The following is a 7,477-nucleotide window of genomic DNA, read 5'->3' as shown; positions in this document are numbered from 1 at the left end:
GTGGATTTGGCCTCCGTGCCACCGTGTTTTTTTACCCAACTTGGGTTTTCCACGTTAAAATGTGTGTCTCCTGTCTGTGCTTTGATGATCTGTTTTATTTTCATGCATATAATTATGAAGGCGTGAGATAGAGATTTTATAAAGATAAGATGATCATTTGATTCAGCTTAATCGGAGGTATTGTGCGAGTGTAGACTCACATATGTAATTAACTGGAATTATTTTGAGGTTCCCGGAATTAAGGACTTCTGCAATCGTCTCAGTCAGATATATATATTCAGGCGCAATATGGAACATACATGTGAAATAGAAATAGGCAATCCTTTGATAATTCGATAAAGTGCGAGTCTCCTACTTCCATGTATTCGAAGTAATGAAAATTCGTATACGTTCGTATACTGGCACGCCCGCACCTAAAATGCCAACGCGGATAGATTTAATATTTGTTTGACTCCATTTTTACCATGTGATGCACAGATATATTTAATCTATTTGGTATGAGCAGACACTTGTCAGATCATGTCAATGAATATATGATTGACGATATGAAAACAATCAAATTTCTTCTATCATAAAAATATATATTTGGTGATCTTCAAGAGAAAAGGGGAAAATATAGTATGTTTATGAATTTGCAGCCTCAGTCACGTTAACGCATGCACTTTGTTTGATCAAATGGATTTAGTAGTAGCCGATCAACCAGTTTGCTAATGGAATAAATGGTGTGTGCATACACGGTCCAACCGGTCAACGACTATCCATGCAAACGTTTGGTGTGTTGTAGTGAAATCTTGTACAGGCCTGCTGCTAGTTGGGCTTATTGATGTTGGTACAAAACCAAGGTTCGTCGTTGCTAGGGATAGAGAAAATCAATCAGTTGGGCTTGACTAAATCTACGAAGAGATAAGTATTGGCCAAGGCATGCCGTCAGAGTTTGTTGTTTTTTTGGTTCAACAACGGCACGAAGAGAGTAGAGATAAGATATTGTTTGTTACTAACGTCAGTGGCGACGACGCGAATCTCTCGTGCTTACCTTTCTATCTGTTCGCATAGCTAGCCGGTGGAAACGAGTGCGGGCTTTTGGAGGCCGAGCACCAGGTAGGCCGGTATCTGGGCCGTGCAATGGGTTTTGGGATTTGAAATGCGTCAGGCTTTTGACAGGCTGCTGTCGGCCTAGGCATCCATATACGGTCCAGAATACATCGGCCTAGCGTACATGTTTGGCCCATATCGCTGCTCGGGTGCCTTCTCCTGTCGTTATCCTTCACCTCGTGGAATAGTCCCAGCCACGGAACAACTCTGCTTCTCGGCTCCCCTGTCTCTCCCTGGCCGACGGCGGCGCCGCCGCTCTCCGGCAAGATGTTTGGGGTCTACTACGACATGTATGTATATTACTCCCCCCTTCATTCTGATGTCCTGACATGCTTAATCGCCCGGCATACTTTGTGGATTTGGATTTGGTTGTCCACGCCGCCTGCTTATCTTTCAGATCCAGTCCGTCTGCTTCACCATGCCGGAGTCTATGGAAGGCTTCCACTGATTCTCCTCTACAGCATGTTCTTATTGTTTTGGTTTTCCTCGTTCGCGGGCTGCCAGTTCTGGACACTGACCCTCTAGCCATGATGAGGCCGGTCAAGAAGTAGCAGGCTTCTCTTAGCATTGCCAATGAGGAAATCTGTCGTGCCGGGAAACTATGCCAGGCAAAGTGTTAGATTCCCCCTGAATTCGATGGGATTCATGTGTGATTTGAAGCTACCAGCGGCTGGACCGGAGGTATTGTTCATTTTTTCCTCCTTGTTCGATGCCATGAAAACGAAAACTTCTCTTGTATACGAGGACAGTAGGTTGTTTGATCTATGACTAATGTAAATTTCAGTGCTTGGTTAACAGTCGTTATTTTCTGATTTTTCGGGCAGTTAATTGAGGTCTGGTGTGCTATCCGTATTGACTAATGTAAATTTCAGTGCTTAGTTAACTGTCTCAACTGTTGTTATTTTCTGATTTTTCGGGCAGTTAATTGAGGTCTGGTGTGCTATCCGTATTGACTAATGTAAATTTCAGTGCTTAGTTAACTGTCTCAACTGTCGTTATTTTCTGAATCTTCCTGAAGTACCCATCCTGGCTGAATTCATTTTCTTTGGGTTGATTCAATAGGTGAAAACCTGTCCCAGGCCACTGAATTTGCAGGAGAATCTGCAAATCTTTTGCTTGCAATAAACATATTTTTTGTTACTTCTTTTACGTCAAGGACATGTCAACCATGTTTATAGTGCATCAGTTTCCAATTTTGGAGTGTTCAATAATTGTTTTTTATATTTCTCTATAGCTTTTCTAGTACTCTATGCTTTTGCTGCTTCGCTACCTTTGTTGAGCAAACTGTTCATTTTTTTCCAGGTTTGGGATGTTGGGAGCAGCAGTGAAGCGTGAGGTCGATCCAAACAGAATGAGTACTTTGGAAATGTCAATTAGGTCATTTATAACCAAGCGGGAAGTATCCCAAGCATCTCTCCAGACTGCTTAGGTGCAAAATGAAAATTAGATACTAAGACTAGCTAGATGTAGTTCCCCTGATATGTTATAGATTGTTCAGTGCTTACTATGCTTGGTATTTGATATGGAGGTGATTTGCAAATTCTGGGATATTAGGAGCGCATGGCATCGGTACTCGTTTTGTTGCAGGTGTCGGCCTAAACAAATTTGTGTTAGAGGCCGCGTTGGTGGCACAAACGAGTTACTTGCTGATGTTTTCTTCCGGTCACACCTGAAAACACAATTGTGCATTTTATTTTTTGGTATTGAAAAAATCAAGTAAGCTGTCATTTGGCTAAACTTTGTCAATGACTGAATTTAGGATTTTTATGTACTAACCAATGCACCGGGGGATGAAATTTCGTCACCTCCCAGGTTGACAGAGATGGAATAAACCACCTTTTTCATAGATTCACATTCGAAGAGTGCTATGCGTCGGCACGTTGCGGGTTTATTGTTAATTTGTACTTTACAACATTAAATAAACCCACTAATTATCATGCGGATCATGTTCTATCTCTGAGTGTTTACGTGGAACCATCAAGAGTCCAGTGAGAGAGACTAATATTCTGATGGACTGCTATAGTTGAGACAGTAGCATGGTTGGCGGGAGCGTGCGTAACCTGGAACATCGTCAGGGCCTATTGCAAGAGCTAGATTCCCGAGAGTGGATGTCCTGCACGCAGCGGCAGCTGCACGCAGCTATCCGGCCGCACCCGAGTTGCACGGTGATGCGTGCAGTTTGATTTGCAAAAGCGCTAAAGCAGTGATACATAGTGTAATACAGAGAGATACACTGCGTCGGGACCGTGCAGTGGGCTCGGTCCGTGGTACTTGTCTGGCGCGGACAAGAGACGTACCCCGCGCGTGGTGCAGAGTGGGCCATCGGTTCTCTGCACGGCTGGCCCCGGTCGTCTGAAGCTATGTACGGGACTGGGCCTTGTGGTTAGTCGCATTTGGTGCGTCTCGCACGAATTCCTTTCCCCGTCTTGGTGGTTGGTGGGCGAAGAGCAAGGTGAGCTGCGAGAACAGCACCGGCGCCGGGGCTGCTTCCTGTTCCGGCTGTCGATGCTCATGCCGAACCTCGGAGTGACGACGGAGGCGGGGTTGGACTCTGGGTGAGTGAACCCCCTTGTCTTTATTTTTTCTTGGTTGAAATATAGATCTAACGAGCGCGTTCCGGTCGCCGGTGCTGCAGAACGATCTCAACGGCAACGGGTCCAGAGGCGTGCGAGCCGCCGTTCGTTTTGGGCGAGGGCGGTGACACTTCTCGCCGGATTCGGCCGTCGAAGCGCCCTCGCCGGACATTCGTCTGTTGGATCAAGTGGTGGACTTGGCTGATGTCCAGTCGTCCAGTGCTTCCTGCAAGAGCTTCAGTGCTGGTGGCGGAGATGTGGCATCCGCAAACCCTGGGTGCGCGACTCATGCCGTCGTCTCGCACACATCCGCCGAGTCCAGCCGCCGCAGTGCCGCGTCGGATTCCTGCACGGCATTCAGTTCTGGGGGCGTGTACCTGCCGTCGGCGCGAGACTGTGACAATACGCCGGTAGGTACTGATTTTCTGTCCTTTAGGCCAACTGTTCATTTTCCTGTTCAGCAACTACTGAAAAATTCATTAGGCTTGTGAATTTGGGTAGGACTCTGGGTAAAAAGTGGAGGAAACAACAGAAATCTGAATCAACCCTTCCCAACAAGTTCTTAGATGTTTTGCTTCAGCACTAACCAGTGGTTGGTCGGCAAAAAATACCCGTGGCACTGCTGTAGTATGTCCCTGGTTAATTTTCAGTGACAAAAAGAGCTTGAACTGCTAGTAATAAGAAGCACCGTAATTGCGTGATTAAGTTCTTTCTGACCAATGTTGTACTGGTAGCTGATTCTCTGTTGGGATGGTGACCTTTTTTAGTGTTCAAACATCGCAATGGGAAATATATACTTTGGTGGAATCCATTTGTAGAAGTTTAGTGAATTTCGTGCAGCAGTCTGAATGTAGAGTGGGTGAGACAATATAGACTGAATCAGGCTTGTCATAAAAATGGTCCTTGCACGTTTTCTTAATCATGTCTGGGTGTTCTGTTACGATTATACGCGTGCCCCGGCATTCTGTAGCCTGGTTAAATTTCATCGACCCAAAAAACGTGGTCTGGTACTAATACCACTCTCTGGTCTGAATGTATATTGTGTGTTGCTAATGTGGTATGGTCTGCAAGTGTAAGTTGAACCAGTTTATCTTGTGTTGGCATAGTTACAAATTTTAATTCGGGGAGATCGTGACTAGATGTAGTCTAACCCAATTTGTTAGAATTATTGGCTGTCTTTTTTATTCTGCTCTTTGTGACAATTATTTCTCCTCCCTTAACTATGTGGACTGTGCTAATCTAACTGCAGACCAAGAGGTCCTCGTGCGCCAGATGAGAGATCTGTAGTAGTTGATCGTGTGCCGCCGCTTGAAGCTGCAATTAGAGGATTCGCTGATAGGGGGACTGAGGTGGTCGTCAACCCGGTGCTTGGCACCATTTTTGATTCGCTGGCAGAGGCGTACGAATTCTACAATCTCTATTCCTGGGTTGACAAATACAAGCTTCACAACAACACTTTCCTCATACAAATTTTCGAGGTTCGTCACAAGTGGGCGAAGCCTTATTTTAGTGGCAAGTTATGTGCGAAGCAAACCAGTACGCAAAGAAGCGAGAGTGCAAACCATTTGTTGAAAGGCTACATCCCGCCTGCATGCCCCATGAACCTTTTTGTGAAGCAATATAGCAAATTGCAGTTCGACTGAAGCTGAAGAAGGATTCCAAGAGAAGAGAACGAGGCTGGTGTGTGTTGAAGAAAAACTTAACGCAACTAGATAAATCATCTATTTTCTGTTTTGCATCCTCGCTAACAGATTTGTTTGTGTGTTTTAACAGGGCGGGGTAGTTCTCCGATACAATTACCCTTTGGAGGAGCATGCAAGTAAAGTCTATACCCGGACAATGTACGAGATGTTTGGCCAGGCTTTGTATCGCTCTGGTAGGTATGATGTTGAGGAAGTTGAGCGGGGCATCACCTACCACGTGCGACATGTTGAAGCTGAGAAGCGAGAGAAGTGGTGCCGTGAAATGCATGTGGTCAGTGTCCATGATGGCTGTGCTAGGTACACATGCGAATGTGGGCTCTTCGAGCACATGGGGATGCTTTGTTGCCATGCTATCAAGGTTGTTCCTAACTTACCCCCGACCGATTATAGCAGCTTCGCTATAAACATTTTCTTCAGAATGATTTATCCAGGTTTCCATCTTCAGGTTGTAATGTTCTTTCTTCCCCTTCCTTGTATGCAGGTTTTAATTCATTTGGGAGTGAGAAAAATACCCAGATTCCATGTCATGAAAAGGTGGACAGTAGATGCCCGCGACAATTCGCCACTTCACCTTCTCCATTACCAAAAGGATCAAGGGCCTCCGCGGTTATCCTCCTACAGGCATACAGCACTACACCTGACCGTGCTCGAGTTTGTCCATCTTGGTGATAGCAATGTCGATGCCTTTGATAGAGCAATGGACATCTTGATTGCAGGCAAGGCAGAGCTGACTGTTTTGGCGGCGGTCAAGGATGGCAAAAGTTTGGTGGACCAAACTCAAATTAGGGAATCAGCCAATCCCACTCAGAGGATGGGCACAAGTTCTTCGCACCCAGACGACATGTGTTCTCAGATGTTCATCTCCACCGAGTGTGGGCTTAGTTCAGTTTCTGGTGAAGCTGGCTCCAGTATGTCACTGTCGACGTTGCTGCCGTCTGATAGGAAGAAGCAGAAGGGTAGGCCAACCACAGCGAGGGACAAACCTGGATATGAGGTCAAGGACGCGCGATCGAGGTTTTGTACGGTTTGTAGGGAGAAAGGGCACCCCGCAGGGGTGATCTTCCGAAAAAACCTCGCAAAATCCCTACCTGCGGCAATTGCGGTGTAGCTGGGCACAAAAAAACCAGTTGTTTCAACCCGGTCTTGCCGTTTGTGAAGCGGCCTCGCGACGGGCCAGTAGAGTGATGTTCGGTTCAGCGCTTGAAGCAGGTACTCCCTCCGTTAGGAATTACTTGTCGCGAAAATGGATGTATCTAGAACTAAAATACGTTTAGATACATCCATTTCTACGACGAGTAATTCCAAACGGAGGGAGTAGTTGAATCCAAAAATCCAATCCAGAGTAGTTCGATTTCCTGCATTTATGCTTAATTTGGGACTGTGATCTGTTTTTCCAATAAGCTTTGTGCCTTGCTGGATGGCAGTTTAATTTGAATTCATGCTATTACTCTTATCCTTGGCGTGTGATTTTCATTTTCCAATAAGGGATGTCACAACTTTATTTGACTGTCAAATTGACTTAGTGCTGTTATTCCTATATTTCCTGCTTTGACGTGCCTCCGTAGGAATTAAAAAATGTTTGATGTGCTTTCTCGTTGTGTGGTTGCCTCCGTCCTGCGTCAGATTCAAAACTGGATGATGATTTCGAAAACACAAAGCAATCAGCATAAACTGCAACATCTAGTGGATGGGCGTACAGATCACAGACTTACACCCTGGTTCGGGCACTTGTAAAAACGGACGCCGGGGTTCCGGTCTGTGCCGGAGACAAACCATCTAGTCCTCGTCCCAGCACACCTCGGGCACAGGATCAATGGCAGCGGTGGCAGGGGTGCTCGGAGACGACGAGAGGAAGATGAGCTCTGGGACATCGCGGCACGGCGACGACGACGAAACGAGGGAACTCGGGATGCTTGTGCGCGTGTTTGAAGCAGAACGTGCAAAACGATATGTAGGAAAAAGCTGGAAACTGCAGGCAACAAGACAAGCTGGCCGAGGAACCAAACCCTCTGCTTTTTGCTTCGCGAGGCAAGGCAAGCGCTTGCCCAGGAACCAAACGTGCCCGTACTGTCCACGGCCGGCTGGTGCATGGGCCTTAAATACATGCAG

At 46.3% G+C, this 7,477-nt stretch overlaps 1 long non-coding RNA gene across 1 annotated transcript; it reads left to right on the top strand.

The window, feature by feature from the left end:
• Window positions 1–1,221: 1,221 nt before the first annotated feature.
• LOC119325146 lies at window positions 1,222–6,821 on the top strand. Its single transcript, XR_005157359.1, has 6 exons — window positions 1,222–1,773; window positions 2,395–3,647; window positions 3,728–4,075; window positions 4,915–5,345; window positions 5,439–5,726; window positions 5,850–6,821. It is a non-coding gene; the product is annotated as an uncharacterized LOC119325146 (long non-coding RNA).
• The last annotated feature ends 656 nt before the right edge of the window (window positions 6,822–7,477 follow it).

This window comes from Triticum dicoccoides, chromosome 6B (assembly GCF_002162155.2).
Source record: "Triticum dicoccoides isolate Atlit2015 ecotype Zavitan chromosome 6B, WEW_v2.0, whole genome shotgun sequence".
Taxonomy (NCBI): domain Eukaryota; kingdom Viridiplantae; phylum Streptophyta; class Magnoliopsida; order Poales; family Poaceae; genus Triticum; species Triticum dicoccoides.
This window is presented reverse-complemented; position numbering and strand designations above follow the sequence as displayed.